The 25,031-nt window shown below is 47.6% G+C and overlaps 1 long non-coding RNA gene across 1 annotated transcript; it reads right to left on the minus strand.

The window, feature by feature from the left end:
• Positions 1-209: 209 nt before the first annotated feature.
• On the minus strand, positions 210-10,291 carry LOC148775082 (uncharacterized). Its single transcript, XR_016039578.1, has 4 exons — positions 8,486-10,291; positions 7,946-7,989; positions 6,953-7,479; positions 210-6,641 (listed from the first exon to the last, which is right to left on the minus strand). It is a non-coding gene; the product is annotated as an uncharacterized LOC148775082 (long non-coding RNA).
• Positions 10,292-25,031: the final 14,740 nt, after the last annotated feature.

The raw sequence follows: 25,031 nt of genomic DNA on the forward strand, positions 1-25,031 counted from the left end.
TTCTAAACCCACACACTGTGAATTCTAGGAATCAGAGCCCAGAGGCCAGAGTATGGCTGCATTGGTGAAAGCACTGTGTGTAGTCTTGTTGTGAGAGCCTTCCCAGAGCAGCCTCCCGGCTTTCCCAGGTCTGTCAAGTTTTGGTGAGGCCCCGTGTCTCCAGGAGCCCCTCAGGGCCCTCATGCCCAGGCTACAGCCCTCAGACCTCTGCACTGTGTGACATTCTCTGGAAGCCATCTGGGCAGGGAGGCCAGGGCAATTTCTGTGCAGGCCACCTGCTGTGGGCATGAGGGGATGAAAGTGGCTATTAAGAATTAGATGGAGGCCTTGAATACAAATACACCAGAGCGTGCTTGGACATGATTTTTAATGGCCTTGTAGCTCCTGACAAACGAGACAGAATGGCATCAGGCAAAATCAACACACACCAAAGCTGGCTTGTGTAGAAGTGAGAACTCTTCCCCTCACCCGGGCCACGGGTCAGTCTCCAATGTCTTCACGTCCCATCACAACTCAGAGCTCAGCCTTCCCTGATTAACCCCACTTCTTGGGGACCATGAGCTTAATCCACCTCCCCCCAGTGCTTTCCTATGGAGTCGACGTGTCTTGGGTTTAACTAGGAAACACGTTTAAAATTTTTTTAATTGACTCACCAGCATTTATGGATTTCAGATTGAGACCCAGGTAAAACAATGTTTTATTCTCTGACTTGGCACATTCTTTTATAAACAAAATTTTCAGAGAATAAAAATTGGGGTTAACATGATAAGAAAAAGGAGTCCCTTTTCTACAGGAAAACAATTTATAATATTTTGTTTGTGGCTTCATAAGTGTTCTTGACCCCTCACCCCCATGTCTGTTTCAGGTCCTCACCTAAACTAACTGTCCGGGGACATGGGCTTATAGGCGGGTGACCAAGCATCCTGGCTTCCCTAGACCGTGTCAGGTTTTAGCGCTGAGAGTCTCATGTCCTGGGGATTCCCTCAGTCCCAGGCAAACCAAGATGGTTGGTCGCCGTGGCTGTGGTGTGTCCTCTTTGCAAGCACCCGACCCATTCATTGCGAGAGCTGTGTTGTTTGTAAGTGGTGTAGACCCGAGTGTGGTCCTTGGACAGCAGCAGCGGCCTCCCCTGGGAGCTCATTAGAAATCCAGACTCTCAGGCCACACCCCAGAGCCTCAGAACCAGAGCCTGCTCTGGAACACAGTCCCTAGGGGATCCCCGGGCAGGTTAAAAGCCAAGTACGGCAGCTTGGGATTGCTGACTTCCAGCCTTTCTCTGCTGAGAAAGCGAAGACGACGTCTACTTTCAAGACACACTTCCTTGGATGTCTCAGATTGGTGGTGAGCCTGAGGTTTGGGGAGGCAATAAAGTGCTAGAGTGCAGTGCATCCTGGCTGTGAGTGGGTGTCAGGGCCAGACTGTCAGGGAAGGCTCAGGGTGTGGGCAGAGCTGAGAGTGTGAGCCAGAGGAGACTTAGAGGAGCAGCCTCAAACCTGCTCTAACTCACATATTTCAAAACGTCAAATGTTGGCACCTTAACGGTGGTTGGCATATCTGATCTCCACACCCTGCAGCTCTCAACTTGGGTGCAGGTCAGAAGGCCTGTGTGGTTTGTTCTTTTTTTTCTTTTTTAAAGTAAAAAGTGCCAGGGAGTAAAAGTGAAAAAACACTGGGGAGTCCATGTGGTTGGGACTCTGTGCTCTCATTGTCTAGGGCTTGGGTTTGAGTCCTGGTCAGGGAAATAAGGACTGATGCTGAACCTGAAGCTGCAATACTTTGGTCACCTGATGTGAAGAGCCAGCTCACTGGAAAAGATGAGTTTCCTGATGCTGGGAAAGATCGAAGGTGGGAGGAGAACAGGAAGACAAAGGATGACATGGTTGGATGTCATCACCGACTCAATGGACGTGAGTTTGAGCAAGCTCCAGGAGACAGTGAAGGACAGAGGAGTCTGGTGTACTGCAGTCCACTGGGTACAAAGAGTTGGACACGACTTAGTGACTGAACAACAACAAGGGGGAACTAAGATCCCACAAGCTGTAGCATGGCTAAAATAAAAGATAACTTGAATTGTGATTGATTGAATTATTTAAAAAGGAAAAAAAAATGTCAGGGCCACAATTCAGCCATCCTGCATCAGGGTCTCTGGTGAGGACCAGGCTTCGGTGACTTGGGGAAGTCCTCTGGGTGGTTCTGAGGGGCATCCAGGAACCAGGAGCACTAGCAGAGCCTGTGGCCCTCAGCATGGCCTTCTGTCCACCACCTGCCTGTCACCAGAGGAGGGTGCCCAGCACTCTGGGCTCTGAGGCGGGAAGAGCCTCGGCCCTCACCTAGCTGGGCTGGCACAGGCTTCTGGCAGGAGGGATGGGGAGTAGGTCGTGAGAGAAGGGACTCCAGGGAACTCAAAACACTTGGGAGGCTTAGAGACTGCACAGCATCCAAATATAGAAACATCAACTCCATTCCAGAAACAAGAGCAGCAAACAGCCATTTCTCAGGGGCAGATGTGTTCCAGAAGGTGCTTGACCAGGTCTGGGGGTGGTTTGCTCTGAACCGTCCCATCCCTTCACTTCCAGTTTTCCTCCTACCCACCCAAATTTGGCTTGGAGAAGAATCTGTCCCTAGCTGTCAGGCATTTTCCTCTTGTGCCATGAATGTTTCTCAGGAAGCCTTTGCAGACACAGCCTCCCTGTTTGGAGGTGAACTTCACAGGGCTGGGCCTTTAGGCCAGATGCCAAAGCAGGGGGCTGCACCCAAAGAGCCATTCTCCAGGCATAGGGAGGGGACGCAGACACAGTAGCTGAGGGAGGATGAGAAGGGTCAGGGGCGGGCAGTCAGGGAGCCTGCCTCCCAGTCCTGACTTGCCCAGATGGTTGTGAGTTGCATGGCCTTGGCCATCTCTTCTCCTTTCTGGGCCTCAGTCCTCTCCACATGACGTTAGAGGCTCCATGATGTGGGTCTCTGAGTTCTGCTCCAGCTTCATGAAGCCATGATTCCATGGCTCTGTATGATTCCATGATTTTCCCATGATTCAATGATTTTCCCATGATTCCATAGCTCTGTATGATTCCATGATTTTCCCATGATTCCATGATTTTCCCATGATTCCATGGCACTTTTATGGACATGGGTCCCTGTCCGCCAGACGGGCCAGAGAGTATGTGTGCAGGACACATTCCTGCAGACACACTCTCATGATGTAAGTTCTGAGGAGCACATTCCGGGGAGCTAGAGACACAGGCCACCTCCTGACCCACCAACATCCTCACCAGTGTCCTTTACGTCCCTGTTTTGCACATTGATCTCTTTCAATCCTCCCCACAACTCGATGAGGGAGTATTATTATCCTCCTTTTGTTTTATCTTAGTTTTATAAAAAGCAATTTTTGTGTGAGTTTAAACTGCATCAAATGTACCAGGTCCGCTGAACTGTGTAATGTTTGGTCTTTTCCCTGTTTAACTTGTGTCATCCTTTGGCTCTTAAAGCACCAAGCATTTGTCCATTGAGAAGCAACAGATCTCACTGGGGGACAAAACTGAGACAGGTTCTTAAATCATCACAAAGTGTCTATCCCCTCTTTAGAGGGATAGTCCTGGGTGTGTATAAAGATGCTACTGGGAAGCAAGAGGCTGAATCAGGTGTCAAAAGTTCTGAACTCTTTGCTAAGGCGGCTGTGCTTTAGCCTGACAGTGACAGGAAGCCACTGATAGGCCCTCGGTCAGGTAGGAGCATAACCATGTGCATTTAAAAAATCACATCAGAGTCAAGAAGAAAGGTAGATGTTAAGCCTGGAGACAGGGCACAGACAGGACGGTCTTGTGGGATCCTGGGCACCAGAAGGTGCCTTAGCCAAGGCATTGGGGCGAAGAGGACACCATCTAGTCCCAGTTAGAAAGTAGAACAACTGGGATGTGGTGACACAAGGTGGTGAGACATAGGCGGGAGGAGCTGAGGCAGACACGCAGGCTCCTGGGTGTGCAACCCAGGAGTGATGTTCCTGGAGATAAAGAGGAAGAGCTCTGGGAGGAGCTCAGGCTGACCCAGACCTGGAGGTCTGAAGTATCTGTGGCCCTCCCACTGGAGATTCCGAAACAAGGCAGATAGACAATCAGGGAAGGAGATACATAGAGATGTGGGGGTCATCCAAGGTAAATGGTAATGGAAGCCACAGATGTGGGTGTTGATGAGGAGGCCTGGAGGGTCGAGTGGAGGGAAGCATGCAGGGCAGACTGAGGTTAGCCGAGGGTCACAGGCAAGTAGACACACGCGGTGTGTGTGATTTTGCCAAACTCCTGTTCTGACAAATCCAAAACCAGATAAATTCTACTTGTATGTGTGTGAGCGTGTGTGCGTCTGTGCTCACTCTGTCAGTTATGTCTAACTCTTTGCGACCCCATGGACTGTAGCCCACCAGACTTCTCTGTCCATGGAATTTTCCAGGCAAGAATACTGGAGTGGGTTGCCATTTCCTCCTCCAGGGGATATTCCTGATCCAGAGATTGAACCCACGTGTCTCCTGCAATGGCAGGCGGATTCTTTACCACTGTGCCACCTACAGTCACTAAATTAAAAAGCAGAGACATTATTTCTGTCAACAAAGGTCTGTCTAGTCAAGACTATGGTTTTTCCAGTAGTCATATATGGATGTGAGAGTTGGACTATAAAGAAAGCTGAGTGCTGAAGAATTGATGCTTTTGAACTGTGGTGTTGAAGAAGACTCTTGAGAGTCTCTTGGACTGCAAGGAGATCCAACGAGTCCATCCTAAAGGAGATCAGTTCTGAATATCCATTGGAAGGACTGATGGTGAAGCTGAAACTCCAATACTTTGGCCACCTGATGTAAAGAGCTGACTCATTTGAAAAGACCCTGATGTTGGGAAAGATTGAAGGCAGGAGGAGAAGGGGATGACAGAGGATGAGATGATTGGATGGCATTACCGACTCAATGGACATGAGTTTGAGTCAACTCCAGGAGTTGGTGATGGACAGGGAGGCCCGGCGTGCTGCGGTTTGTGGGGTCGCAAAATGTCGGACACGACTAAGTGACTCAACTGAACTGAACCTCAGATTGAAAGTTGTTTTCCAATAAATTGTTTTATGTAGTTATTAGCTACTGCCTTCTTTAGGAGCTATGGGTCAAAGCCTGAAAACCTAGTTTATTGAAATAGATGCTAGAGAGGGTGTGGAGAAAAGGAAACTCTCCTACACTGCTGGTGGGAATATAAGCTGGTGCAGCCACTCTGGAAAACAGTGTGGAAGTTCTTCAGAAAACCAAAAATCAAACTACCATATGATCCAGCAATCCAACTCCTGGACAGATACCTGGACAAAACTATAACTCAATGGGATACGTGAATCCTGATGGTTATAGCAGCACTGTTAACAACAGCCAAAACACGGAAACAACCTCAATGTCCATCAACAGAGGAATGGATAAAGAAGATGTGGAACGTAAATACAATGGAATACCACTCCGCCATACAAAAGAACAAAACAATGCCATTTGCAGCTACACAGATGCAACTAGAGCTTGTCATACTAAGTGAAGTAAGTTAGAAAGAGGAAGACAGATATATGATATCCCTTATACGTGAGATCTAGAATGCAAGGCAGGAGGAAAGGCCCTGAAACAGCGGCATGGGGCGGCACTGCAGCAGCTCAGCCTGGCCCAGGTGGGTTCACGCCCGAAAGTGACCTTCCTTCCTTCCTTCCTGAGCCACACAAAAGAGGCGGCAGAGAGGGGGCAGTGTTGAAATTTGCATCTGGGACTGGAAGCACCAGAAAGTGAAGTCTGCAAGGGGAGCATGAGCCTTTTTGCTCCTCTGGTCACTTTTGCTCTTGCCAGGAGGTAGTGGGCTGGGTTCAGGAAGGCCGCCTCCTGGAGGAGAGCCAGGTCCAGTCCAGGCAGCACCTGGGGGATGGGGTTTGCATTCTGGCCCACCCTCAGCCCTTCAGTCTATCTGCCAGCTCCAGGAAGCAGGTGCAGCTGCTCTGCTGGTGTGGTCTGAAGCCCACTGTCCTGGGGACAAGCACCTCAGCCCACCTCCTCAGGGGGTCTTCTTGTGGTCTTACTTTCTTCTTTTTCTTTTTTAAAAAATTTTGGCTACACTGCTGGGCGTCTTGGATCCTAGTTCTCCGACCAGGAATCAAACCCATGCCCCCTGCATAGAAGCAAGGAGTTTTAACCACTGGACCACCAGGGAAGTCCCACCTGGTCTTACTTTCACACTGCCTCTAGCGTATTTACCCCACAGGCTTAAAAGCTGTGTTAACAGATTACCACTAGCAGCTACAGAAAAGGACCTAATTTTGGAAATTGTACCTGAAATCACAACTGCTGCCTAGACCTCTGTGTGGGGTTCAAATATGTCCCCCCAGATAAGTTATGCTGGAGTCCTAACCACCACTACATCAGAATGTGACCTTACTTGGAAATAGAGTCATTGCAGATAAAATGATTATTATGGTCAGTGGTTATTACTGTGGTCCAGTGGTTAAGAATACACCTTGCAATGCAGAGGACACGGGTTTGATCCCTGGTCAAGGAATTAAGATCCCACGTGCTGCAGAACAACCAAGCCGTGAGCCACAAGTAGAGTCCACGCACCACAGTGGTAGATACTGAATGCTGCAGCTAAGACCTGAAACAGACAAATAAATGTTTGTAAGAGACAGAGAGCTAAAAGGCAAACCATAGGATGGGAGAACATTAAAAAAAATAAGACAAGGTCATTTCAGTGGGTCCTCATCCAATATGACTGGTGTTCTTATTAAACAGGGAACTTTGGAGATAGGTACACAGGGAGAATGCCCATGTGATCTGAAGGCAGAGAAAGGTCATGCTTCTACAAGCCAACTCATATCAGAGATGTCCGCAAACCACCAGAAGCCAGGAGAGAGGATTGAACAGGTACTTCTCACAGCCTGTAAAAGGAACTGGCCCCACCCATACCTGGATCTCAGACTTCAGGCCTCCAGACCTGTGGGATGTCAATTTCTGTTGCTTCCTCCATCCGGTGCGTGACATTTGTAAGGGCAGTCCTAGCAGACGAATACATCTCTGTTCAGACGACTGCATGGGCAGGACACCAGGCCCCACCTCTCACACCTGTTGAAAGTATTTCTAGAAAGAAGGTTCGGGAGCTGAGTGTCCCAGAACAGAGTCTTTCTTCTGGTTTCTCTGCTCAAGTTCCTATCCCAGCTTCTCACCAAGTCACTCTTGGAGCTCTCCAGGGCACGTCTCTGATTCTCTGCATTTGGTCTTTCGTGTCTTCACCTGTTTGTCCATTGTCCACCTGTCTCTTCTTTCAAGACATCTTTCTGGCCCACATCCTGTGTGCAACTGCTGTTCTAGTTGTTTGGCAACAGTGGGAACAAGGCCGACAGGAGGTCTGCCCTCACGATGCTTTCACACAGTCAGAGGACGGGGCGCTAGTGAAACAGTGCTGAAGTCAGGGTCAGTTTTGACCATGGTCAGAGCTGCAATGACAGAAGCAGCAATTAGCTGGGAGGGTCTTGATGTCCCAGAACCGTGACCCTGACCCCCATCTGCTTCCACCAACTGAGGACAAAGATGAAACAGTTATACATAAGCATCCTTGTAGAGCTCTAAAGTGTCTTGCCGACTGCGAAAAGCTCTGCATCTTGGGTACAGACAGGGACGTGAGTTTGTGTCTGCCCCACCCTTGCGCCTTGTTTTTTGGGAGAAGTGCTGTCTAGCCAAGATGACAGCGACGCCTCATTCATGCAGGGGCTGGATTTCCTAGGTAAAGACCATGAGATGACAACCCCAGGGCTGTGAGAGCCTCAGGTGGTCTCTGTGGGAGGTCGGGAGTCCTAAGTGTGGTGCAGGGCAGTGCAACTTGGAGGGTCCCTCCTGGGACCACGAGTGCCACCCGCTCGTGAGCCTTCGAGAAGTGAAGTCCAGGCTCCCTGCCAGACTCACCAAATCAGGCTCCGGAGAAGGAGCCTCAGGAGTTGCTGCTGCTCCTGGAAGGCGAGAAACACTGGTTACAGGTACAGTTATGGTTCACGAGATGAATGGAGTCGATTTTGAGAACTGGCTCTCTGATTACTGAGGTGTGGTTCTCCTATCTTATCAGGACATAAAGTAAAAGTGTTATTTGCTCAGTTGTGTCCAACCCATGGACTGTAGCCCACCAGGCTCCTCTGTCCATGGAATTCTTCAGGCAAGAATATTGGAGTGGGTTGCCATTCCCTTCTCCAGGGGATCTTCCCAATTCAGGGGTTGAACTTGTGTCTCATGCATTGCAGATAGATTCTTTACCATCTGAGCCACCAAAGAAGCCCATATTGCCACAAGGTAGTACCTAACTTCCAGTACTGACTTCTAAAGTTATGCAGAGGATTTTAAATAAGACATGTAAATGCCTGGGGCCTGGCACACGTACAGTAAACATCAGCTAGCTATTCTCTTATTATGATGCTATTCTCCTGTCTACTTATGGACAGCAGGGTTACCTACCCAAAGCTTTGGAGGTGGTCGAACACAACAGCGTGAGCCGAGGCGTCCTCTTGATCTGGCTCCCTGGCTCGCTCCAGTGCTCTTTGCTGCCCAGCAGGACTGGTGAGGCTGGTCAGCTAACCGCCTTGCAGCCCCGAGGGTTTATAAGCCAAGAGTTGTCAGAAACCTGGCCTCAACTTGCTGTAGGAAATATGGCCTCAGATAAGGTTATCCATGCACACCATCCTCACGAGACTGGACGGTGCAAAACCAGTACCTTGTGCAGGGTCCAAAGAGAGAAGGCTGTGGGCACTGGGTGGACACAGGAGGCGGTGGTGATGTCTAGGCGTGTGTGAGAGGGAGGCCGCCGCAAGGTCCAGGGAGGGTGGGAGCACAGTCTTGGTGTCTGTGTCGCCCCTTTGACTTCCTGATTAGGTCTCTTTAAGCACCTCTGTTCACGTCCGCAGGGAGCAGGAGGTTGGTTGAAGCTGCAATAAAGCTCGGTGCTTGAACCAGCTCTGCTACTGCCAGGGGCACCCGCCCAGAGCAGTTAGGAAATGCAAGGTAGATGTGTGCGCACGGGGAGCTAATTCCCAGGATGTGTGTTTCCTGAGCCCTGCCCCCAGCCCTCTGCTGGGAAATCTTAACTGGGTGACGCTGGAGGGGCCCCTGCACGGCCTGAAGACTCCCAGGGTTGGCCACAGGGTGCAACTGGGCAGAGACCGGCCAGCCTCCTCTGGCCAGGCGCGGAGGCGGGACTCACTCATCTCATCAGAGGATGTCCTCAGCTCCGAGAATTCCCTGGGAGGTGATCCTGTCTCCAGACCAATATGTCAAGGTCATCCGGCCCCAGAGGAGGACCCATAGCCCAGTCTGGAGTCCTTGCCTGTTCGGATGAGGCCCCAGAGAAGCCAGAGTGTGGTAGCCTCACCTGCACGCACAGGTAGCACCTTTCTGCTCTGTTCCTGGGTTCCCTCTGCAGGGGGCTCACCACCATAAGCCCATCCCAACCCTTGCACAGACCAGCAAGCCTCCGTCCAGCCCATTCCCTGGAGTGCTCTCCTGGCCTTCCCTCTGGGGCTCATGAAATGGGGAGAGAAGGCTAGCATCCCAGCAAAAGATACGCCAGGTCAGGGACAAATCAGAGAGAAAAAAAGGTCATCTATTCCTATCGCCCTCATGTTCGAGTATGTATTTTCTCCAGTGATCTTGATTTTTGTCACATTATTTATATGTCTTTTTGTTATCTGAATTATTGAAAACCACTGTTGATGAAAAGGATATTTTTTAGTGGTCTTCTACTCTTTCTCTCTTGGCTTCCCTCATGGTAAAGAGTCTGCCTGCAGTGTGGGAGACCCGGGTTTGATCCCCGGGTCGGGAAAATCCCCTGGAAGAGGAAATGGCAACCCACTCCTATATTCTTGCTTGGAAAATCCCATGGACAGAGGAGCCTGGAAGGTTACGGTCCATCGGTTGCAAAGAGTCGGACACGACTGAGCGACTTCACTTTCTTCCTTTTACTCCTTCTCTTAAAGGGGGTGAAATGTGATTACAGGAAGAAAATGCTCCCCAGGGCAGGGCACGGTTCTGTCTATGACACGTGGAGGGGGCTGGGGTCTGGAGGACCTGATGAGCTGGCCACTGAGCCCATTCGGCCTCTGCCCCTCTCTCCTGCTGCCCTCTTCCCCTAGTCCCTGCCCACAGAAGAAGATCTGATTAACTTCGGCTCCTTGGCACAGCCACCCTCACACAATCTCCTGCCGCCCTCCCGCCCAGCTCCACCATCTGGAGGTTCCCAGACCTCAGGCTGTCGCCCCTCCCCGCACACTGGTGTTTTCTCCCTGTCTTCCTAAAGCCAGAGCATCCCGTTGAATCTGAGAGCCCCTGCTGGGAGTAAGCCCCAGGTCTGACTCTGCAGCAGCAGCAGCGCACATCTGTGGTGACCTGGAAGGCCTGGGGGCTTCAGGCTTTCTGCGCATCGCTTCTGTTCCTGGCGGCGGTTAGGCGGTGCTGGAGCCAGCGCCCGCCCACTTGGGTGTGGGTCGGCGCTGACTGTGTGCCCCTGAGCACATCACCGCATCTGTTGTGGGTTGTTTTTTTTAGTTTATTTACTTGGAGGCACCTGGTCTTTGCTGAGGCGTGTGAACTCTTAGTCGAGGCATGTAGGGTCCAGTTCCCCGACCAGGGATCAAACTGGGGCCCCCTTTACCAGCAGCTCGGGGTCTCTTAGTCCCTGAAGCACCAGGGAAGTCCCTCCTCACCTGTTTTGTTGTTGTTGTTTTAATTGTGGTAAAATATAAATAACTTAAATTTGACCATTTTCACGCAGCATTAAGTACATTCGCATTGTTGTACAAATCACCACCACGCATCTCCAGAATTCTTGTCATCTTGCAAAACTGACCCTCTGTGAAATTCTGTCACAGGCTACAACACGGATGAGCCTTGAGGACATCATGCTAGGTGAAGCAAGCCAGTCACAAAAAGAGAAATACTGGATGATTTCATTCATATGGGGGCACCTTGAGACAAAGTGGAGTGGTGGGTGCCAGGAGCTGGGTGGACGCGAACATGGGGAGCTGGCGTTTAATGGGCACAGAGCTTCAGTTTTGCAAAAGGCAAAGAGTTTTGCAGATGAATGAACAGCAATGTGAATATATTTACTACTGAACTGTACATTTTAAAAAATGTCTAAGATGGTGATTTTTATGTTGTGTGTAATTTACTACAAAGAAAAAAGTTTAAACTAAAACAACAACAACAAAAAAAAAACCCAAACAAAGCTGGAAACTCTGTACCCTCCTCTCACCACTTTTTGGCTTGATTTCCTCACTTGTAAGCTAGGAATAATCATGCTACCCCTCTGATAGCATTGTCAAGAGGATTTGCTGGGTAATAAGTATAATGAGTTTGGGGACTTGGTCCAGTGGTTAAGAATCCGCCTTGTGATGCAGGAGACACCAGTTCGATCCCTGGTCAGAGAACTAAGATCCCACATCAGGTTTCAGTTTCAGTTCAGTCGCTCAGTCATGTCCGACTCTCTGCGACCCCATGAACCGCAGCACCCTGGGCCTCCTTGTCCATCACCAACTCCCGGAGTCCACCCAAAGCCACGTCTATCGAGTCGGTGATGCCATCCAACCATCTCATCCTCTGTTGTCCCTTCTCCTCCCGCCCCCAATCCCTCCCAGCATCAGAGTCTTTTCCAATGAGTCATCTCTTCACATGAGGTGGCCAAAGTATTGGAGTTTCAACTTTAGCATCATTCCTTCTAATGAACACCCAGGACTGATCTCCTTTAGGATGGACTGGCTGGATCTCCTTGCAGTCCAAGGGACTCTCAAGAGTCTTCTCCAACACCACAGTTCAAAAGCATCAATTCTTCGGCGATCAGCTTTCTTTATAGTCCAACTCTAGCATCCATATATGACCACTGGAAAAACCACAGCCTTGACTAGATGGACCTTTGTTGGCAAAGTAATGTTTCTGCTTTTTAATATGCTATCTAGGTTGGTCATAACTTTCTTTCCAAGGAGTAAGCGTCTTTTAATTTCATGGCTGCAATCATCATCTGCAGTGATTTTGGAGCCCAGAAAAATAGAGTCAGCCACTGTTTCCACTGTTTCCCCATCTATTTCCCATGAAGTGATGGGACCAGATGCCATGATCTTCGTTTTCTGAATGTTGAGCTTCAAGCCAACCTTTTCACTCTCCTCTTTCACTTTCATCAAGAGGCTTCTGAGTTCCTCTTCACTTTCTGCCATAAGGGTGGTGTCATCTGCATATCTGAGGTTATTGATATTTCTCCCGGCAATCTTGATTCCAGCTTGTGCTTCCTCCGCCCAGCGTTTCTCATGACGTACTCTGAATATAAGTTAAATAAGCAGGGTGACAATATACAGCCTTGACATACTCCTTTTCCTATTTGGAACCAGTCTGTTGTTCCATGTCCAGTTCTAACTGTTGCTTCCTGACCTGCATACAGGTTTCTCAAGGGGCAGGTCAGGTGGTCTGGTATTCCCATCTCTTTCAGAATGTTCCACAGTTTATTGTGATCCACACAGTCAAAGGCTTTGGCATAGTCAATGAAGCAGAAATAGATGTTTTTCTGGAACTCTCTTGCTTTCTCCGTGATCCAGCGGATGTTGGCAATTTGATCTCTGGTGCCTCTGTCTTTTCTAAAACCAGCTTGAACATCTGGAAGTTACAGTTCACGTATTGCTGAAGCCTGGCTTGGAGAATTTTGAGCATGACTGTACTAGCGTGTGAGATGAGTGCAATTGTGCGGTAGTTTGAGCATTCTTTGGCATTGCCTTTCTTTGGGACTGGAATGAAGACTGACCTTTTCCAGTCCTGTGGTCACTGCTGAGTTTTCCAAATTTGCTGGCATATTGAGTGCAGCACTTTCACAGTATCATCTTTCAGGATTTGAAATAGCTCAGGTGATGGAATTCCATCACCTCCACTGCTTTGTTCATAGTGATGCTTCCTAAGGCCCAGTTGACTTCACATTCCAGGGTGTCTGGCTCTAGATGAGTGATCACACCATCATGATTATCTGGGTTGTGAAGATCTTTTTTGTACAGTTCTTCTGTGTATTCTTGCCACCTCTTCTTAATATCTCCTGCTTCTGTTAGGTCCTTATGATTTCTGTCCTTTATTGTGCCCATCTTTGCATGAAATGTTCCCTTGGAATCTCTAATTTTCTTGAAGAGATCGCTTGTCTTTCCTATTCTGTTGTTTTCCTTCTGAGGAAGGAAAGAGGATAAGAGGAAGCCTTTCTTATCTCTCCTTGCTATTCTTTGGAACTCTGCATTCAGATGCTTATATCTTTCCTTTTCTCCTTTGCTTTTTGCTTCCCTTCTTTTCACAGCTATTTATTTGTAAGGCCTCCTCAGACAGCCATTTTGCTTTTTTGCATTTCTTTTTCTTGGGGATGGTCTTAATTCCTGTCCTCTGTAAAATGTCATGAACCTCCATCCAGAGTTCATCAGGCACTCTGTCTGTCAGATCTAGTCCCTTAAATCTATTTCTCACTTCCATTGTATAGTCATAAGGGATTTGATTTAGGTCATACCTGAATGGTCTAGTGGTTTTCTCTACTTTCTTCAATTTCAGTCTGAATTTGATAATAAGGAGTTCATGATCTGAGCCACAGTCAGCTCCTGGTCTTGTTTTTGCTGACTGTATAGAGCTTCTCCATCTTGGCTGCAAAGAATATAATCAATCTGATTTCGGTGTTGACCATCTGGTGATGTCCATGTGTAGAGTCTTCTCTTGTGTTGTTGGAAGAGGGTGTTTGCTGTGACCAGTGTGTTCTCTTGGCAGAACTCTATTAGCCTTTGCCCTGCTTCATTCTGTACTCCAAGGCCAAATTTGCCTGTTGTTCCAGGTGTGTCTTGACTTCCTGCTTTTGCTTTCCAGTCCCTAAGATCCCACATATCAGGACAACTAACCCTTCAAGCCACAACTAGAGAGCCTGTAGCCGAAACAAAGGATACTGCATGATGCAACAAAGATCTGATGCAGCCAACTAAATAAACAAATATTAAAAAAACAATTTTTACGAGAAAAGGCTTTAAAAAATAATTTTAAAAAATCATGTCCTTATGAATCCGGGAAGTAGAGACCCCAATTATATTGAGATCCTATCACAGTGAATCATTGGTCCTGAGCTCCTAAACTGTTTCCCTCACTGTCCCCGTTCCATGACCCTGACTGCAGGACAGCAACTGGCAAGGTGCCGCCCACTACCTGAAAGAGGCAGTTGCAGACAGGCCGCAAAGACTAATGAAGCAAAGAAAGGAGATTACTCCAAGGGGGTTTCCGGCATCTGTCGGACCAAATGTTTTCTGACATTTGTATCAACTCTCAGGGGCTCCAAGGCCTCTAATGACCTCATTTCCCCTAACAGTCCCCCCCTGGCCAGCCCCAGCCCACAGGCAGGCATGGGGGTCTCCTGAGGGAGGGGGTAAGCAGTGAGGACCACAGCCTGCTGCCTTTGCATCCAGTGTCCAGGGTGTGAGTGTGGACTGGGTGGGCTTCATGGCTGCCTGGGAGTGAGGGCCGTGGGACCCCTCAGCGCCTCAGCCCTTCCCGCCCTTCATTCTTAGGTGAGTGATGCTGGGAGCACTGAAGACATTGATTTTTCTTCTTTCTCGTTTTACAGCTTTTTGAAGCTTACCTGACACACAATAAACCGCACGTGTTTAAAGTGTGCACTTTGGTAAGTGTGACACATGTTCCCCATGAAACCATAGCATGAGCTAATGAATATATCCACCTTCCCCTCCAATTTCTCCCCTCTCCTCCACACCCCCTGAGCCCCTGCTTTAGGCAGCCACTGATCTGCTTTTTCTCACTATAGATTTGGTTCATTTTATACAGTTTTACGTAAATGGGATGGTGTATTATGTACTTTTTTTGGTCCAGATTCTTTTCACTCGGCTTAAGTATTTTGTGATTCATTCACTGTTGCATGCATCACTGGTTCATTCCTTTTTCCAGCTGTGTAGAAGTCCATTGTATAAATGCTACAGCGTATCTGTCCATCTAAGTGCTGACAGGTGTTTGTGTACCGGTCTTTGGGTGGGTGTGTGCTTTCATTACTTTCGGGTAAATGCCTGGGAGTGGAATAGCTGGGTCATGTCTAGGTGCGTGTTTACTTGACCTATCCCACTGTCTTCTGAAGTGGTTGTACCATTTTTACATTCCTGCCGGCGGTGGATGAGAATTCCAGCTGCTCTGCGTTCTTGCCAGCATTTGGAACTGAAGGTCTTTAATCATAGACATTCTAATAAGTGTGTACCACTAGTACCTTACAGTTTTGATTTCCATTTCCCTAACTAATGATTTTGAGCATCTTTTTGTATGCTTACTTGCCATCTGTGTATTTTCTGTGGTGAAGCATCTATTTGAATTTTTGTCTACTTTTAACACTGGGTTGTTTGTGTTTTTATGACTGAGTTCTGAGAGTTTAAAAAATATATAATTTAAACCTGAGTCTGTCATCCGATATATGCACGGCAATCTGTGACTCATCTTTTCATTCTCTTAATGGTATCATACGACGAGTACAAGACTTTGACTTTAAGAAGTCCAGTTTATCAGTTTTAATGGATCATGCTTTGGTGTCATGTCTAAAAATAATCTTGCTTAATAGAAGGTCACAAAGGCTTTTTCTTAAGAGTTTTTCCAGATATTTCATAGACTTGGTTTTCCATGTATGTACCATTTTGAGTTAATTTTTATATATGCTAAAAGGTATCAATCCAAGTTTACATATTTGCATATTCATATCCAATGGTCCCAGCACTGTTTGCGGAAAAGACTGTTTTTGTTCTGCTGACTTGATTTTGCACTTTTGCAGAATATCAGTTATATATTGTATTCTTTGGAATCTAGGACTGCCTAACAAAATACCACAAACTTGATGGCTGAAAACAATAGAAATGGACCCTCTCCCAGTTCTAGAAAAGCCAGAAGTCTGAGAACAATGTGTTCGCAGGCAGTACTGTCCCCAGAGGCTCTGGGCCTCTTCCAGCTCCTGACCGCCCCAGACATTCCTTGGTTTGTGGCAACATAAACTCCAACCTGTCTTTACCTGGCCCTCTTCCCAAGTATCTCTGTCTTCTCTTCTTATAAGTATGCCTGTCATTGGATTTGGCGCCTATCCTTAATCTGGGATGAGCTCATCTTAAGATCCTTAACTTAATTACATCTGCACAGACCCTTTCTTCTGATAAGGTCACAGTCACAAGTCCCAGATGGGCATGGGTCTATCTGGCTACTGTAGTTTTATGATATGTTTTGAAATCTAGTTTTGTCCTCCAACTTCGTTCTTTTTCAAAGTCATTTTGGCTATTCTAGGTTCTTTGCATTTTTCATGTGAATTTTAGAGTCAGCCTGTCAATTTCTATTAAAAAAAAAAAAGACTAGTGGGATTTGGGGGAGATTGTGTTGAATCTGTTTGGGGAGACTTGGCAGCTTAACAACCTTGAGTCTTCCAAACTATAACCAAAGTATATGCACTCCTTCTTTAACTCCTCTAAGCAATGCTTTGTAGTTTTCAGCATAGAGGTTTTTCTCATCTATTGTCATCCCTATTTCATATTTTTTGATACTATTGTAAAGGGTATTGTTATTTTATTTCAATTCTAGTTGTTCATTGCCAGTGTGTAGAAATCCAGCTGATTTGTGAATATTCACTTGGATCTAACAGTCTTACTAGACTCACTTACTAGTTCAAGTGGCTCTTTCATAGAGTCAGTAAGATTTTCTTCATAGATGATCATATCATCTGAGCATGAGAACAATTTTATTTCTTCCTTTCCAATATGGATTTCTTTTCCTTGCCTTATTAATTGGCTGGAATCTCAAATACATTGTTGGTAAAAGTAGTGAGTGAGTGTGGACATTCTGCTGTGCACCTAATCTTAGCGAGAAGGTGTTCAGTCTTTCACTAAGTACTGATGTTAGTTGTAGTAAGGGTGACCAATTGTCCCAGAGTTCGCTGAACTGAGGGATTTGCTAGGATGTACAACTTTTGGTGCTAAAACTGGGATGTGCATGTGTGTGTGAGTGCTAAGTCGCTTCAGTCGTGTCTGACTCTGCAACTCTATGGACTGTAGCCCTCTAGGCTCCTCTGTCCATGAGATTCTTAAGAAACGGGAGTGGGTTGCCCCGCCCTCCTCCAGGGGATCTTGCCGACCTGGGGAACAAATCTACATCTCCTGCCTGGCAGGTGGATTCTTTATCACTGAGCCACCAGGGAAGCCCCAAACGGATATCCCCAGAGGAGCTAGGACAGTTGTTCACCTAGTTGTAGGGCCAGTTTCAGTGACTTTTTTTCTTCTCATCATGGGTTGTGTTTTCCTGTTTTCTCTGCATGCCTGGTAAGTTTTTTATTGGATGCCAGACAGAGGGAATTTTACTTTACTGGGTGCTAGATATTTTTGTATCCCTATAAATGTCCTTGAACTTCTTCCAGGTTGTGGCAGTTTTATCCTTTCAGATCTTTTAAAATTTGTTAGGTGAGATGAAAGCAGTATTTAGGCCAGGACTACTTTCCACTATTGAAGCAAGATCCTTCTGAGTAATCTCCCTATAAATTATGGTTTTTTTCCAATCTGACTGGTGGGAGTAGGATGTATTCTCAGCCCTGTGTGAGCTCTGGGCACTCTTCATCTTTTTGGGTGGTTCTATCCTAGACAGCATATTAAAAAGCAGAGACATTACTTTGCCAACCAAGGTCCATCTAGTCAAGGCTATGGTTTTTCCCGTGGTCATGTATGGATGTGAAAGTTGGACTGTGAAGAAAGCTGATCGCTGAAGAATTGATGCTTTTGAACTGCGGTTCTGGAGAAGACTCTTGACAGTCCCTTGGACTGCAAGGAGATCCAACCAGTCCATTCTAAAAGAGATCAATCCTGGGTGTTCACTGGAAGGACTGATGCTAAAGCTGAAACTCCAATACTTTGGCCACCTCATGCGAAGAGTTGACTCACTGGAAAAGAGTCTGATGCTCGGAGGGATTGGGGGTAGGAGGAGATAGGGACGGCAGAGAATGAGATGGCTGGATGGCATCACTGACTCGATGGACATGAGTTTGAGTGAACACCAGGAGTTGGTGATGGACAGGGAGACCTGGCATGCTGTGATTCATGGGGTCGCAAAGAGTCGGACACGACTGAGCGACTGAACTGAACTGAACTGAACTGATCCCCAGCTGTGGGTAGTTGCCTCAAACATATATGCTAATCAGTGCTTTGCTGAAAACTTGGAGCTTTCCAGGGTTTTCTCTGGGCAGCTCTCTCCTCTTGGGTACTCTTTTGCATGTACTATGTAGGAATTGAGGGCTTGAGCCTCCCCAGGCTCCCAGTTCCTTCTCCTCACTCACAAATGCTGCTGGACTCCACCTTGGTTTCCCTTCCCTGCACTGCGGCATAGACATTCTCTCAAGGCTGTACACTGGGGCATCTCTCAGGCATCGCTGACCTTTGTTGCCTGATGTCCAGTATCTTGGAAGTCATCATTTCCTATGTCCCATCATCAGGCTAGGAGCTCCCAGTAGGTTCTGTGCTTGCTCTTATTAGGCTGGGGCTGCTTGAGCATGGAGACCTGGGCCCCCTCCTTCGTGTCTACTCTTTCTTCAAGGCATGTTCCAACAGATATTAAGTCCATCCCGTTAACTGCATGGTTATTCTCCCCCAAGTACATATCTGCTTTCATGTGACACAAATTAACTTCAGCCCCTTCAGATTGCCCTTTCTTCCCTCGATTGTTCCCAAGGCCACACCTCCTCCAGGAAGCCTTCCTGGGTGGAGTAAGATAGATGACACATCCCCTTGCCACACCGTCTGCCGTGAGTTAACGAATTCTTTTTCTCTTGTTTACTCGTGTCACAGTGACTTCGCAGAACTTCCACCCCCAATCTTGCACAACTGCAGGGGGTGCCCTACACTTGCATTCTCCTGGAGTCATGCAACACCCAGTAGTTGCATGGGTGTTGCAAACTGAGGATGGGTTTGCCAGTAAACACTCTATGGGCTTCCTCATTTCTCATCTCCAGTCACACGATTGTTCTGCTTGAAATGCTCTCGGAATGTCCATTGCTTTGTTGAAATTCTGCTCAAGTCATAACTAAATGCAGCCTCGATGAAACTACGCCGGTTCCCTCAAAGGGTGGCAGTGACTTCCTTTTTTTGTAGAGTTTAATTTTATTTTTTTAATTGGAGTATAATTACTTTACAATATTGTGTTAGTTTCTATCAAACACAACATGAATCAGCTGTGTGTAAACATACATCCCCTCCCTCCGTTTTTCATTGTGTTGATCTATTTTTAATTGGAGAATAATTGCTTTACATTGTTTTCTTAGTTTCTGCTGTACATTGATGTGAATCAGCCATAAGTATACATGGATCCCCTCCCCTTTGGGCCCTCCTCCCACCCCTCCCCATCCCACCCTCCAGGTCATCACAGCATGGGGCTGGCCCTCTGTGCTGTGCAGCAGCTTCCCACTAGCAAGCTGTTTTACCCATGGTAGTGCAGATCTGGCAGTGCTACTCTCTCAGCTCAGATCCCACCCTCTCCTTCCCTCTGAGTCCGCAAGGCCATTCTCTATGTCTGCATCTCTAGTCCTACCCTGCAAATATGTTCATCAGTAGCATTTTTCTATATTCCACATGTGTGAGTGGCAGTGAATTCTTTTTTGGCCATGGTCTCACCAGAGTCTGCCCTTGAACACGGCTGGTTGTGTCCAGGCCTTTCTCCCTGACCAGCGTGTGCCTTTCGTGAAGACAGGGGCCATGAAATACTCATTTCAGTATTTCTGACTTTTAACACAGGGTCTGGCCTAGCAGAAGCTCAGTGATTGTTTGAGGAGTAAATGACCAGATGAACTGAGGTCCACTGGAAGCTGCAAAGAGCAGACATCCTCAGCTCTTCTGGGAAAGTCTCGGGTGTAGCAAACCAGAGTCCTTCGGGGACTCAAGGCAGACAGCAGAGGGGTGGTTGCGGATATTAGGATACATGTGTCAGCTCTGGGCAAAGCCAGGGGAGTGGCAAGACTCAGTTCAACGTACAGCCCACTGTGTTAATGTCGTCACATTGCTGGGCCCTAAAACCTGATAGAGGAACACCCAGTGTGTTTGAGAAAGAGGATGCCCCCCAAGGACGCCTGCACACACTGCTGTGCGCACAGGGACAACTGGGGCAGACAGGAATCAACACATGCGGCCACACCCACGTGGATATGTGTGGATGTGCACTTGGATGGCCAGGCGTGTAGAGACGCACACGAGGCTTCCATGAAGACGCACACACACACAAGCTTGGCAGTTTTTGAGAGCCCACAAAACACAGCGAGTGTGATCACAGTTGTTAAACAGCAGAGAAGTGAGAGTCTGGAGCAGATGTCTCCTGATAACCAAAGCCGAAGGATGCTCAGAGGGGTTGAACTCCTTCCCACCTTCCTGTCCTCTTTTCCAGAAAGGAGGCTGGGACTTTAGCAAGACCTTTTCAGCTTTGCCCTGGAAACCACAGGGTGTGATGCTCAACAGCTAGAAACAGCAAGTGTGTGTGTGTGTGTGTGTGTGTGTGTCCTCCATCTGTCGAGGAGCTCCCCAAGGGCAGACAGCATGCCTTCCATGGTGAGGCTGAGCCTTTCTTGAGGAAAGACCCTCCCTTACCTGGGCCCCTCCTGAGGGAGCAGACATTGCCTCCTCCTCCTTACCTCCCCAAATGCCCAGGGGCCCCGGGGGAGTGCTTCTAAGCTGGGTTTCTCAGTGACCCGCTGCGCTCTCTCCCCTACAGATCTTGGGAAACCCTGGCTGCTGAGGTCCCGGGGAGCCACCAGGCTTTGGGGTTCAATCACTGCAGGTTCAGAATTCAGAGGCCTGGGCAGTGATCCTGTCCAATCCCGGCGGCCGCGTCCCCAGGGCCAGTCCGCTCAGGTTTCCAGGCAGATCGGAATGGCTAGGGAGTTGTTGAGAACCTGAGGTTTCCTCAATAATTTACATCTCTGCTTCTCCCTGGACAGGATCGCATGGCCCCAGACAAAATCGGTGAACACTCAGCTGGGGGAACCTGATCTCCTAGGTCGGGTGACAACAACAAGGGAAACAATGTGAGGATTATCTTGAACGCTGGCCAGCGCTCCGGGAGATCTGGACCCGGTGGGAGGTGGGTGACCTGATAGGGCTGCTTCAGCTCAGCGGTGGCCCATCCCTGGCAGGGGGGACCCTTAGGAACAAGATGGAGGCTCTATTTTGCCCAACCTCACTAGCCTGTGGGCTGCTGGATGAGGTCACTCTGGCATGAACGCCCCACTTCCCACGGCCTCTGCCGCTGAGTTGACCCAACTGGAGTGATCACGCCCGTTCTCTGTTCTCCAGCTGGGCTTGGGGCTCATGCCCTCTCCATGCGGCACATCTTGGTTGTCCTCAATCTTCACCCCTCTCTCTCCACTGGCTTCTTCCCCTCAATATATAAACACATTTGGGACCTTGGAATATTTTTTTAATGTTTATTTATATTTTTGGCTGCACCAGGCATTAGTTGCCACACACGGGATCTTCAATTTTCACTGTGGCATGTGGGACCTAGTTCCCTGACCAGGGATCAAACCCAGGCCCCCTGCATTGGGAGTGCAGAGTCCCAGCCACAGGACCACCAGGGAAGGACTTTGGAATCTTAAAATACATCCCCCTTCATCCCTCCAGTCACCAACCCACTTCTCTCCTTCCCTTCTTGGAGAGACAGAGGGCACCCTGCCCTCTTCACTGCCCATTGTCCGCAGTCCGGCGGTCTCCACCTGCTACACTGACACAGAGACTCCCTCCTATGATTTGTAGACCCACAACTCTCCTGGGCACCTGAATGCTCCACAGATGGACTTTGAACTTGTTATTCATTCATCAAAGGTTTATAAAACACTTTCTTTTTGCCAGACATCGAGCTGTAAGGTGAATACAATGAGGATCAAGGAGCTTATGATTTGATGGTAAACAGAGATGTAAACCAACTCTTACGGATTTGATTAGGAAGGGATGCAGTTGAAATCTGACCAGAATGGTATGCATGAGAACCCAGGGAAGTGCACCAAATGGGGAAGGGAGGAGCAACTGGTCACAGTAGGCTTTCTGGAAGAATTGGGTTGGAACTGAGTTTTAAAGGATGTGTAGGAAGTGGGTAGAAGAAACTGGAATTTTGGTTGCAGGACTCTTTCAATTTTAAGTGACAGGATTAACTTAAGCACACCAGAACTATATAACTGAAGACTGGCTGGGGGAAAAGCCTTCATATCTGCTGCTCTCACACTCACCTCTGCTGTTTCTCTCTCTGTGTTAGACCCATTCTCTCCTAACCAGTGAGCTTCCTCTGCGTTTCAGTGGGCAAAAGGAGCATGGCCACATGGAGTTCCAGGCTTATGTCAATTCAGGGCGTTGGCTCTTTAAGAAAGAGAAAACTATCCCAGCACCATATATAAAATCCCAGAGAAGGGCTCTGATTGGTCCAGATTGGGTCATGTGCCAATCCTGGACCAATCACTGAGGGTTGGGATACTATGCTTAAAGAGGCTTGGATCTTCTGCCCATCAGTGGGGTCGGAGAGCAGGATACTGTGATATTCCATCAGGATCACATGGAATAAAACAGAAAAAAGCCAAAGGGGAGGATACTGAAAACACAAAAATAACAGATACCGCTAACAGAGAACTTTCTAAAAAGACAGAATCACATGTTCAGAACCATACATCAGCCATGGAATGTGTCCAGGGGATTACTAGTAGTTTCAAATAGCTGGATCTGTGGATGAACTTGGTTGAGTGGCAAGAAATAAACCTGGAGAAGAAGAAAAAAATTGGCGATCCATATGTGGTGAACAAGAGTTTAAATATTTTCTTAAAAGCTATGGCAAATTCTTGGAAAATATTCTATCAGATATTTACATGATCAAATTCTTATATTTGGGGGGAAAAATCCTTTTGGCCATAAACCTGTTCTTTTCTTCCCCGTTTCAATTAATGGCACTCTTATCATGCCAGTTCCATGAGCTGAAATCGGTGGCAGGGGTGGGGGAGACAGGGTTACCACCCCCAGCCAAGTCCTCCTTGGACCCCCTCCCCATTCCATTCCTTTCCATTCTACGGCACTATTTCAGTTCAGGCTTCAGGCCCGGGTCTGTTCTTGCAAGGACACCTATGGTGGAGCTGGCTAACTTAGACCGAGGCATCCATTCTTCCTGGGAGGTTTCTGTGCTGCAGCCCAGGCTGGGTTAGACTGGGTTCTCCCTGCTTCCACCCATAGTACACACTCTCCTCACAGCAGCCATCTCTGCATTGTTAACTGTACCATCTGGCTCTAACCATATGCTCTGTGTACACAGGCTCTGTGGATGCCTCGGGAGTATGACCTGGTTTCTCATTTCTCATCCCAGCTGCACTGATGCTGTCCAATATTCTATAGACACTGGGTAAATATTTGTTGATTAATGAAAAGACAAATGAATAAATGAACCTCACCTCCTGATACTAAGGCAAATTTAAATGCACCCATAACTGAAAAAAAAAAGTTGTAAAGCCTTAGTGAGGCTCTGAAACAAAGGTGATTTCCTCATCAACTTCCAAAGCTCATGTTCTTTTTCTCTATCCTTCCAGGTCGTCTTTTCAATTTCCCTCTGTCTATGGAAGTGTGGACAGGGAATGTTACCTGCCATTCAAGTAAACAAAGAATGTTGCCCGCCATCTCAATTCTACAAAGATCAAGGCATTAGCCACTGCAGCCATTCACCCACGATGCACCCCGAGGGGAATTCAGGATGGAGAAAAACAGGACATGTTCTGTGCTTTGGATGCTGGCCCTGGATGGTTAAGATACATATCTAAGGAATAATTTCAAGTGATCCCAAGTTCTTGCATCTTCCATACATAGAAAGAAGCACAAGCTGGAATCAAGATTGGAAGAAGCACAAGACTGGAAGAAGCATAAGCTGGAATCAAGATTGCTGGGAGAAATATCAATAACCTCAGATATGCGGATGACACCACCCTTATGGCAGAAAGTGAAGAGGAACTAAGAAGCCTCTTGATGAAAGTGAAAGAGGAGAGTGAAAAGGTTGGCTTGAAGCTCAACATTCAGAAAACAAAGATCATGGCATCTGGTCCTATCACTTCATGGGAAATAGATGGGGAAACAGTGGAAGCAGTGTCAGACTTTATTTTTTGGGGCTCCAAAATCACTGCAGATGCTGATTGCAGCCATGAAATTAAAAGATGCTTGCTCCTTGGAAGGAAAGTTATGACCAACCTAGACAGCATATTAAAAAGCAGAGACATTACTTTGCCAACCAAGATCCATCTAGTCAAGGCTATGGTTTTTCCCGTGGTCATGTATGGATGTGAGAGTTGTACTGTGAAGAAAGCTGAGCGCCAAAGAATTGACGCTTTTGAACTGTGGTGTTGGAGAAGACTCTTGAGAGTCCCTTGGACTGCAAGGAGATCCAACCAGTCCATTCTAGAGGAGATCAATCCTGGGTGTTCATTGGAAGGACTGATGCTAAAGCTGAAACTCCAATACTTTGGCCACCTCATGCGAAGAGTTGACTCACTGGAAAAGAGTCTGATGCTGGGAGGGGTTGGGGGCAGGAGGAGACGGGGACGACAGAGAATGAGATGGCTGGATGGCATCACCGACTCGATGGACATGAGTTTGAGAGAACTCCGGGAGTTGGTGATGGACAGGGAGGCCTGGCGTGCTGTGATTCATGGGGTCGCGAAGAGTCGGACACGACTGAGCGACTGAACTGAATGAAAATGAAATACATAGAAAAAGCACTAAGATCACTACCTTGACGTGTCTGTTCTTTGTCATTAGCAATAATCTTTAGATTTAAATTTAGATTATTCTATTTTGTTCAACTACATGTGCTTTTTTTGTTTTCCCAGCAAAAAACACCTTCAATATATGCTGGCGCCTCCCTTACCATTTCAGAGCAGTTCCTCAGAGCTATCTAAGAGACTAGTTTTCCAGGCTATAGTCCTTAGTGGGTCCCCAAATAAAAAAAA

Source organism: Moschus berezovskii, chromosome 17 (genome assembly GCF_049115385.1).
Source record: "Moschus berezovskii isolate FMDL1 chromosome 17, NW_MosBer_1.0, whole genome shotgun sequence".
Lineage (NCBI taxonomy): Eukaryota > Metazoa > Chordata > Mammalia > Artiodactyla > Moschidae > Moschus > Moschus berezovskii.